Source organism: Balaenoptera ricei, chromosome 5 (assembly GCF_028023285.1).
Source record: "Balaenoptera ricei isolate mBalRic1 chromosome 5, mBalRic1.hap2, whole genome shotgun sequence".
NCBI lineage: Eukaryota > Metazoa > Chordata > Mammalia > Artiodactyla > Balaenopteridae > Balaenoptera > Balaenoptera ricei.
The window spans coordinates 84,305,065-84,316,389 of record NC_082643.1 but is presented as its reverse complement, the minus strand read 5'-3'; the positions used below and the strand labels follow the sequence as shown (position 1 = coordinate 84,316,389).

At 34.1% G+C, this 11,325-nt stretch overlaps 1 non-coding gene across 1 annotated transcript; it reads left to right on the top strand.

Moving 5' to 3' along the window:
* The first annotated feature begins 7,837 nt into the window (after nucleotides 1–7,837).
* On the top strand, nucleotides 7,838–7,910 carry TRNAE-CUC (transfer RNA glutamic acid (anticodon CUC)). Its single transcript has one exon. It is a non-coding gene; the product is annotated as a tRNA-Glu (tRNA).
* Nucleotides 7,911–11,325: the final 3,415 nt, after the last annotated feature.

Here is an 11,325-nt window from a genome sequence, read left to right as displayed (position 1 = left end):
TGTTATTGTAAATTTTTCAATATGATATTTTAATCAAATTGATTAAGATCATTGCTTTTTTTTCACCATGACTTCTATTTCACTCCCCTTTGTATCATGTGGCATTGGAGTGGCAAAAACAATTTTGGGGATCCAGCTTAAAAAGAAGTTGACTTTACGTTTAGTTGGTTTAATGGTATAATAGTTATCTGATTCACAGTCAATTCCATTTATAATCATGTTATTGCTAGCCTTATATCTCAGTCTACTCAGGCTGCTATAACAAAATACCATAAACTGAGTGGTTTATAAATAATAAACTTCTATTTCTCATAGAAGGCTGGGAAGTCCAAGATCATGATACCAGCAGGTTTAGTGTCTGGTGAGGAACTGCTTTCTCTTTCACTGATGGTGCCTTTTTGCTGTGTCCTCACATGACGGAAGGAACTAAGGATCTCTTTTATAAAGGCACTAGTCCCATTTACAAGGGCTCCACTCTTATGACCTAAGCAACTTCCAAAAGCCTCACCTCTTAATACTATAACATTGGGTGTTAGGTTTCAATGTATGAATTTTGGGAGGACTCAAATATTCAATCTATAGCACATTGCCACTACCCCTCCCCCTTGGCTGATTTACCCAGCATCATAATAAAAAGGAGCAGAAGTTGACTTTTATTGCAGTAAGAATTTGAGCTTTGGCACTTCCAAATTATACAACTTATAAAGAAAAAAAAAATACAGATTTCCCAATTTGACAGTAAATAAATTTGTTAGGCTTCAAAAACTCTTCTTTTAGTAATTTTAAAATGTTATTTTAAACATTTATGCCAGAGAGGGAAAAACTGATTATCTTTATTTATGTAGAAAAATCTTTGAAAATTGTCATTTGAAGTAAAGATAGATTATGTACCTTCAAAATGTAGAAAAGAACATTATAGCAGTATATAATTTTGTATTTAGTAGTAGAGAGTATAGAATTAATGTAAATTTTTTTTTCTGATTTGAGCACACTTAGGCTATGTGTTAACTTTGTAAAATTTATAATTTATTTTGTTTCATTTTCTCATCTGAAATACAAATGAATTTTTACCTAATTTTGTATTTATTATTCTTAATTTTTTTTTTTTTTCTTATTAAAAGACTCTCACATTGTAAAATGTACAAGGCCTACAATATACTGGATATAATCCCTTCACTTTTCAGAATGTTTCCTCATCTGTAAAATGAGGATAATAACAACTATCTCTCTGGGTTAGAGCAAGAATTAATTGAGATGATACATTACATGGGCTCAGTAAAGGCTCAAAGACATAGCAAAGGATCAGTAAATATTAGTTGTTGTCATTATATGTATATGTAATTATTATTTTTATTTCCATTATTAACAGATATTTCTTTCCTCCATCCAGCTCAACTTCCCCTCAGGAGGACGTCTAACATCAAAAAACAAATTGTGATGGTCTCCTGCTTAAATCCTTACAGGGATCTCTATTATCCACAAGGCTCTTTAAAGCTCAAATTCAACTTGCCTCTCTAACTGCATGTCTTGAAATCTCAACTACTTGCAGCCCTCAGATAAATGAACTTTTACCTGTTGGAGATCCAAGCCATGGACTTTTACTTTTCCCTGACTTTGTACATGGGTTTTCCTCTTCCTGAAAAGTTTTCCTTTCTTTTGCAACAATGTAAAGTTCTATTCATCCTTTAATGATAATCTGAAATGCCACTTTTTATAGATGATAGTACAATGGATAGGAATTTGCACTTACTTTGCATCAATCATATTCCCCAAGTGAGAATACATGAGAATACTACATGTAGAAGATGACTCATACAATAATGTATGAGCTAGCAGTTCCATTCCTGCACCAAGAAACTCTCAAAGTTTCCATAGGAGGACATGCTCATAATAGTATTGTTTGTGCAGAAGAGTCTTGAAGGCCATACAGATGAAAGAAATAAATAAAATGTGCTAGAAGCACACAAAGAAATAATCTGAATAGTCAAGTTATATAATATAGTCAAGTTATAAATTATATACCCCTACAATGTTTTTTCCTACATAATTAGCTTTATTTCAAATATATAATTTATCTTTACATCAAATGACAATTTTTAAAGATTTTTATACATAAATAAAAGTAACATATATGTTCATCTTTATTGTTGAGTGAATAAGTAAGACATAAACACAATCTATAACAAAGTCTTGTAAATTGAAACACATACAAAACAGACTGCTTTTCAAAGACATGAATATTATATACATTTAAGTCAGTGCCTATGATAAGGAGAAGAGTAAAAATGATATATGTAATTTCTAATGCACAAAACCTTATTACTATAAGACTATTTTTTCTCCATCTTTATTTCTCTCTCTCTCCTTCAATAACTTTTGTCTGGGTAGTATAGTTTAATTAGAGACATCAGGGTCTGAAAAGATGAGCTTCACAATAATCACGTCACAGTCACCTGGGAATACGTGTCAGAAAATCAGATACCCAGGCTGGTTTTAAGGAGTACTGAATTAGAATCTTTCCTAATAGTATATAGAAATATATCTTTTGAACAAACAACCAGGTGTTGCTTAGGAAAATACCTTTTGAAAATCACCAACTTAAAATATGGTGCAGATGAAATCAGTCACAGACAGGCAGTGGACACAATTCTCCCTGAGATGCAGTCAGCCATTTATGACATTGATTAAACCTTGCATAGAGTAATTACTCAATAAATTTTTGTTCAAAGAATGAATGAATGAATGGCATCATTTCATAGAGGATAGGTTACAGTAATAAAGGCTGCCAGAAAAAATATATTAAAAATAAAACATATAACTAGATAACACTTAATCTGTACAATTACAAAGCTCTAAGTTCATTTATCAATGCAAAATATATTTACATTAAATAAATGTATATACATAATATATACATATACATATATGTTATATGAGAAACTTTTTTAGTTTATAACAGAGTAAATCAACAGTGTGCATGACTCCAGAATACTAACTGTTAGTATAATGGAATACATTTCGTCTGCTGTTTATATGCCCGAAATTTGCATTCTTTTTTTTTTTTTTTTTTTTTTTTTAAATCCAACTTTTCTTAATATGACTAGTAGTCAATCTGGCGTAGATCTGAGCCAGACTTTGGAACCATAATCTGCCTGTGATTATATAGGCCAAATTCACTGGGGAATTTACACCAGTTCAGGAAATTAGAAAATGTTCTTTCATTTGAATAGCTGTGTTCAAGCCCAGGACATGCTGGGATTTGCCATTTTGGCTGCCATCACAATTACCCCTATCAGTGTCTATGCACAGATGCTGAATGTGGGTAAGTATTACTGGCAGGTTATGCTGGCGGCTCATACAAATGAATAATCATTGGCTCATGATTACCTCAACTCCCCAGATCACTGGAATGGCCCAGCTGGGCTGAGCAGGAAATCTAGCTAACAAGATAGATTGCTTTTTCCCATTGCAGTAATTCATAATATATAGGTTCCCACACAGCTGTCTTTTTAAAAGTTTATCTTAAACTTTTAAATGTATTTAAATGTTTTCATTCTTATCTTACTAATGAAAAATAATGTCATTATGCAGATAGTGTGTGAGTAAGAAGGACATTCAGTTAGGGATTTAAGATCTGAAACTCATACTTCAATGGAACATTACTTTTTCCTATGATATGTTATACAATTGCTAATGAATAGCATTAGTCCAGCTGCTTACTGTGAAATTGCCACTCTTATAACATGCCTGCAATAAAATAAGGAACACAAAGACTGTTATTAAAGCTGAACAGAAATTCTATTTTTGAATGACCCAATCTATATAATAGCAGCTAAGTAACAAAGTAAACATCATAAGTGAGCTTTTCAGTCTATATTTACATTTTGCTACATTTCCTCCACCCCATTTTACAAAGTGTCTGAGGATACAGCTTCCTCTTTATATTTAAATTGTCTATCCACAGTTTACTGCGCCATTAGCATTAAAAGGATATGTGCACCATATTTAGCATTTCACTATGAAGAACCAGACAGGAAGGTATGGGAAAAAGGAGCACTTTAATGTGTTCCCATCAGAAAGGATGATGGTACAATGTTCCGAGATGCTGTGAAAGTGAGGAATTTTTAAGAATGAGAAACATGTAACCATTGCAAAGATGAAAAAGCAAGTCCCCTCTGCTCTCTTCAAAACCTGACTGCTAATCTGATGCCCTTGGTACATGGAAAGATATTAAATGTTTTAAGATTGAGACGGTTTAAGAGTATAATGCAGGAAATTTCCTAAGGCCTTTTATTTTGGACTTCCAAGTATAATTTAAAGGGAATCTATCATTTCTAATTAGGAAGTCATTAAGAGTTTTCCTTGAAGTTGCTTTCTTTCTACCAGAGCAGTACCATACTTCTTTCATGACTAATGTTGTTACTATATTACTATCTATAAATTCAGGTTTTTATTTTTCTTTTTTCAATGCACAGTTGTTTACCTTGGCCTCCTAGATGTAGCGGTATGTTGGTTTTTTCTTCTACCTTCCCAGTCTCTGTTTAGCATTCTTCTTCAGCCACACCTTAAATTTCAGAATTTCTTCTATCTGCAACTCTTCTCTCTTATCACTTCATACCCTTGGCCCAGGTAATCTCACATATTAATATTACAATCTATCAACATACCAATGACTTTTTGATCAATATCTCCAGGCTATTTCTCTCACCTGAGCTCCAGTCCTAAATAACCAAATGATAATCCAAATTGAAATTCAAATAAAACTCTAACATTCACCCTCATTATTCTCTCCTCACACTTATTTCTTCTCTGGTGTCTTCTATGTCACTTGATAGCATCACTATGCACCCAGATCAATCAGGAAAACTTGGACACATCATTGATTCCTTCCACTCTCTCATCCCATACATCAAATCAACCAAGTCAAGATAAATCTTCAATAATTCTGTCTACATTTTATAGTGCTGTTTCCCATTAGCCTAGTAAAACCCAAGCAACTTTTTTTTTTTAATATGTTAAAGCAGTGTAATAACTAAGGTGTCTGCCTTGGTTCTGGCAACTTCCAATTCATTCCTCACTGTGTATCCCAAGTTGTCCTCTTAATTTGATCTTACTGTTCCACTGTAGCAGCTCAATGCCTTGATATCTCCCAATTCTCTTAGAATAAAACCCAAATGTCTTTGTATGTCTTGCAAGTCCCTGTCTGATCTGCCTTCTAATTTATTGCTATTCCTGTGCTTACATTCCACACCCCAGACATAATGATCTACTTTTAATTTCCCTGAGAATCATTCATTCCTTTGGCTTGGCCTTTGTTATGCTGCTTCCATTTAACTAGAACACTTTTGGTTTCTTTCTCTCACTCTTTACCTCTATAAATCTTTGGGTGGGGAGAGACCTCTCCCAAGCCACTAGCACCCTACACAGACTAAAATAGGTATCTCTTCTATCCTTTTAAATCTCATAGCATTCTGGATTTCTACTATTACATTTATCACAATTTGTTGAAGATTATTGTGTTTTTTGGTCTTCTCACCCATTGTATTTTAATTTCAGTGAGGGAAAAGTGTGTCTGAATACTTACACTGGTATTTCCAGCATCTATGATAGGACTAGACCTGTAATATATGCTCAATGAATGTTTAATTAATATATATACAAATATATTTGTCTTTTTCCCTTGAAATTTTTTAATCTAGTAGCTACTTTCTTATGCCCTGAAGTCTAGGAACACTATCTTCAAAAATGAAAGAACTAGCCTATATTTCCTTATAGAAGTTACTTCCTCTGGTTATCCTATGCTGTCTGTAACAATCTGATAAAAATATATAAGTCGCTTGAAAACATATAGTATCCCTCCATCTTTATAAAAGGAGAAAGGAGGGCAAAAAAGCTCACACAGATTAGAGGAAAGAAGGAATTTGAGGAGAACTAGATATTTTGATGATATAAAAGCAAACACCTGCAAAGCATAGGGTGCAAATAAGAAAGCTGACATATTAATATTTAGTTTCATTCAGGTATTAAAAAAATTTAGTCTAATTATCTTTGAAAATTCCAAGAGTCTTACAGATAAACAATGGTATTTACATTCAATTTGGCATAATTTTTAATCAATCAGAACATTATCTTATTTAATATTTAGAATAATTATATAAAACAATGTTATTAGCACTATTATATGAATAATGAAATTGAAATGTAAGGTAAAAATCTTGATACAAACCATGAAGGCAGTATACTTGAGGTAAGATTAATACCCAGATCCACAGTTCTTAACCTCATTCTAAATTACAACAAGCTACATCAGCAAAAGGTTAATTAGAATGTACTGTGTTTCCAGCTCGCTCTAGGCACTGTATTAGACAATTATCCAGTTCTCTCCATTGATCATTCATACATCAAAGTCCAAATTTTTATGGTATAACTATGCATAATATATCCAGAAAATATTCCATTTAATTCAGAGTACTAGACTGTTTTGAAGTTCTAGGATAATCAACTTGTATCAAGATGTCTTTGTCATACAGGTATGGGTGACAAAGCCAGAGCAGTCATGGAGCAGGCTGAACTTTTGGAATTCTTCAGGAACCAAAGATGTCCATTTACTTACAAGGAGGTATTACCACAATGAATACTGCCCCTCTCCGACCCATTTTCAATGCTATAATCTGAGGCATTTTTCTAAAACTCAAATAGGATTGTGCACACTGCAGTTTAGAAAATGTAAATAATCTTTCATAGCTATGACAGTTATTGTATGTTGCTTATCTTACAACAAATTTCCTTTCCGTGTATGTCAATAATTTCAACTCAGGGTGATTTTGCCCTGTGGGGAACATCTGGCAATATATGGAGACATTTTTAGTTTTCACAACTGGGGAAGAAGGTGCAACTATCATCCAGTGGGTATAAGCCAGGAATGTTGCTAAACATCCTCAATGCATAGGACAGTTCCTCATCAAAGAATTCTCTGGCCCCAAATGCCAACAACGCCAAGGTTGTGAAACTCAGCTTTATGCTAGCAATACGTCGATTCATTTATATCAGGAATGTGCCTGGTCAAAAGATAAAATCCAAGTTAATTAAAATTAGCATACAAAGTCTTTCATAATTTAATCCCTGCTGATATCTTAATGTTATTTCTTGTCACACTACCTCCTTGTTCTGAATTATTTACCACTTAAAAAAAACATGTATGTGTCAGTCAAGGTAGGATAAGCTGTGACACATTAAGAAATACCACTAAAATATCAGTAGCATAAGATTCAAGGCAGGAGGAGGCTTCACCACCTTAAGGAGCTTCCATCCCAAACTGAGTCTTTAGGTTTCACTGCATCATGGTGAGAGCATGGAGCAACGCACACTGGCCCTTAATTGCCTCTGTCCACTGGTAAAACCGTGTCACCTTCCCTTCACATTGGTCACATTCACTTGGCCAAACAAATCACATGGCTTTGCCTAAGTTCAAAAGGACCTTTTCCTGTCAGAAAAGGAAAGCTTGACCTCTTAGTGAGCACAAGTAGTGTTTACTCCTGTACTTTTTCTCCTTATTTCTAGGGCTAACTCATTCTTAACATTTAATTTATGCAATACTTCTTAGATAAAGCGTTCTTGATGTGTTTTCTTCCAAGACTTTGTTAGGTGCCTCTCCTTGGCCCTCTTATCACATCCTGTACCTAGATTTTACAGCATTTAACCCTTGTTATTATGAAAGTCTGTTCACTAGCTTGCCTCTTCTAGATTTTTGGCTCTTGACGGTAGAGAAAGTATCTTATTTATCATCGTATTCACAAAATCTACCACACAAGGGATGAAAAACATAAATGTAGGGAATTCCCTGGTGGTCCAGTGGTTAGGGCTCTGTGCTCTCACTGCAGAGGGCCCGGGTTCGATCCCTGGTCAGGGAACTAAGATCCCACAAACCCTGTGGCCAAAAAAATAAAACAAATAAATAAAAAAGAATTACATGTTTCTTTATACAAACAAACAAAACAACCAATTAGACAAATTATACAAGAGAAGATATAGGATCATTTTTCTATCAAACAAGAGCCTCTTGCCTCTCCAAGTAACCACTAATTCATTGACTTAAAGCTCTGTTCATATTTCTCCCTGATCCCAATATGAGGAAATGTGCCTCAGATCACAGCAACTGAAGAGTTCATAGTGTCATAAAATATAACAGGAGAGCATGGTAAAATTTTGTTGGGTAAATTATATCAATTTTAGGGTACCTAGGGCAATAGTTTTCCTTTTTTTAAAAAATGCCATTACTAAGTAAAGATAAAGAGACATTGTTGAGGATAGTCAAATTCTTGTTCAACCTGGATTGCCTTCAAGCAATTCAAGAGCCTTCATTTTTAACTGCAAACACCTTTCAGCATCCCCTGAAGAAAAAAAATGATCAGGAAAACTATGGTAAACCTAATGGGTCCCAAAGAAACCTCAAATTGTTTGAGGAAGACTGAATTTTCTCCCTGTTGCAGATCCAGGTTTTTTCATACTCACTGTGAAAAATATTTACTTCATCACTGTTGCAGAAGTAGATTGAGTTTATGCATAAAATGAGACTCTCCACTGAATAAACATAGCTGTATGATTCAATTCTGGGGAAAGGTCACTGGACTAAGACACAGGAGACTAAAGTTCTTTCCCCAATCTTGTCAGGTTTAGTCAGGTCACTCTAATTAAGTAAGTAACTAAGACTTTTCTTAACCTTTCTTTTTTTTGGCTATAAAAGTGGATTTAGTAACAGCTGGCTTATTTACTTCAGTTGGAGCAAAAAATGAAGCTATTTGAATTAGTATATATTATAAAATATAAAAGAAAAAATGGATATAAAGGTTCGTTATTACTGTTGCTATAGCAATGTAGTTAGAATAGGTTTTGAATCCTACCAATGCAAGTTATTTAGTCTTCAAATCTCTTTACTCATTGAAAAACAGGCATAAAATATAGCAGTTTATAGGTTTGTTAGAAAAACTAAGTATTTATAACTTAGGGAATAATATATGTTCAATAAATTGTAGATCTTTAAAATATACAATTCCCTGAAAATATAACACAATAATACATTTCAAAAAATAAATTATAAATGTTATACATATGTGTGTGGTTAAGTAAGTAAATTAAAGCACAGTATTTTCCATGAACTAAGAAAAGCAGATGACAGCTTTATATGTGGAAACTCACAGTATCTTCTCTAGAAAAGGGAGAGTGGCCTTCTTTAGCTCTGAAATAATATTATTCTACCATTTTAAAAATCCAAGATAAATGTAGACTTAATTTGAAAGAAATACAGGAACTATAAATTGCATAATAACTATGCAATATTTTAGCAGAAGGTCAGAAGGAACTATTAGGAAAAGAAAGAAATGGAAGGAAATAAAACAGTAGCAACAAAGAAAAACAGCACTGATGAAATGAGAGTCTGAAAATTCCAAGCCCTGATTCTTACTCTAAAGATCAGAAATTGGTTGCAATGTATGTTTCATGGCCACTGTGGGAAGCAGTATCATATGGTGCTTTATGAGTGGGGACGATGGAACCCAGCTCTAGCACCAAACAACACTATGCCTAATACTTAATAGCGACTCAATAAATATTAGCTAATATTGCTATTGATATCTTTGAGAGTCTTATGATTTTAAAAATGCTGATTAACCTACAAAAAAAAGAAAAAGATCTCTGCTGTTTACTCTCAAGCCCTAGATTTCCATCCTCAGGAATGGCAGAGTGAGACAACAGAGATAAAAAGCTGAGTGGATCTGTTCGTTTTCCAAGCCTGATGGAACTTGCACGGCAGGCAGAGTTTGGTGTAGGATTTCAAAATCTTTTCATCAAATACAGTGGTTGTTCAAAAGTATCCCAGATCCCCTATGATTGTAACTATTCAGTAAATATTAAACAATCAATAAACTGTTAACTTCCTCTCTTCTTTCTCCCCCGCCGTGGACACAATGCAGGGGTTTGTTGAAGCTGGCTCTCAGAAATCCACTGACTTGAGCCCTCTCCTCATTTTGTAAGGCTTTACCTACTGTGATGTGTCAAAAAGCTGAACATTCTACAGAAAGGAATGTATGAATTCAGTCTTCTCTTACTGCAGTCCAAATATCAACTGCTGTTATTTACCCTGGGATTTCTCTGGATTAGCATGTTTTGTCCTTTGCTTTCCATACACAAAGATATCAAGCTGTAGTTTACCATCTCATATGATTCTTAATAACTTAAATGTACTTTGGGGGAAATCAAAAGTAGGAAAAATAGGATCAGATTATTTGTTAATTTGTATCACTTAAAAACATAAAAGGGAAAATTGATGTTTGCCCTCCTATTGTTCCATATTAATTTCAAAGTAAAATTTGGTGAATTATATTTTATAGTACATTTTATATTTTATTCATTATCTTTCTGAAAGGTAAAACCAGATCAAGGTTGGCAAACATTTTTTCTATAGGACCAGATAGTAAAAATTATAAAGCTTTATAGGCCACATATAAACTTTGTTGCATATTTATTATTCTTTGTTTCATTTTGGTTTGTTTTGTTTGCTTTGCAAACACTTTAAAAGTATAAGAAACATTCTTACCAAGCAGACCATACAAAAAACAGGCTGATGCTGAATGTGGCCCTTAGGCCATATACTGCTGACTCTTAAATTAGACATTACATGGACTTTAAAATAAGCATGCTGAGGGTGAAGATGCAGAGGAAGCAAGTGGGATATGTGAAAAAGATAACTTTTCTTATTGTCCCTTTGGTACTGAAAAAAATCAGTGAAAAAAAATGTACTCTGAGGACTTACATTTTTCTGCCACTGAAAATACATACGAAACCATACTTGAATTTATATACATATTGAGGTGTGCAGACTCTAAGATGGCTCCCAATGATCTCTGCTTCCTGCCACTCAAATTCATGGGTAGTCCCCTCTCCAGGAATGTGGACTGGACTTACTGACTCACCTCCAAACAAAACAATATCACAGAAGAGATGGTAGGTATGTCAATTCTGAAATTAGGTTATAAAAAGACTGGCTTCCATTATGGGTATCCTTTCTTATTTTTTCTCTCAGATCACTTGACCTAGGAGAAACTAGCTACCATATTGTGAACAGTCATGAAGAGAGGCTCATGTGGCTAGGAACTGTGTCTCCAGCGGACAGTTATCAAGAACTTGAGGCTCAATAATAAAGTCCAGGTGTGTGTGTGTGTGCGTGCGTGCGTGTGTGTGTGTACGTACCCCTCTGCCGGATTCTGGAAGAGTTAAATAAATATGTCCTTACCTCTCATGGGATTCTTTGCAGTCTGGTAGCCAACCTAT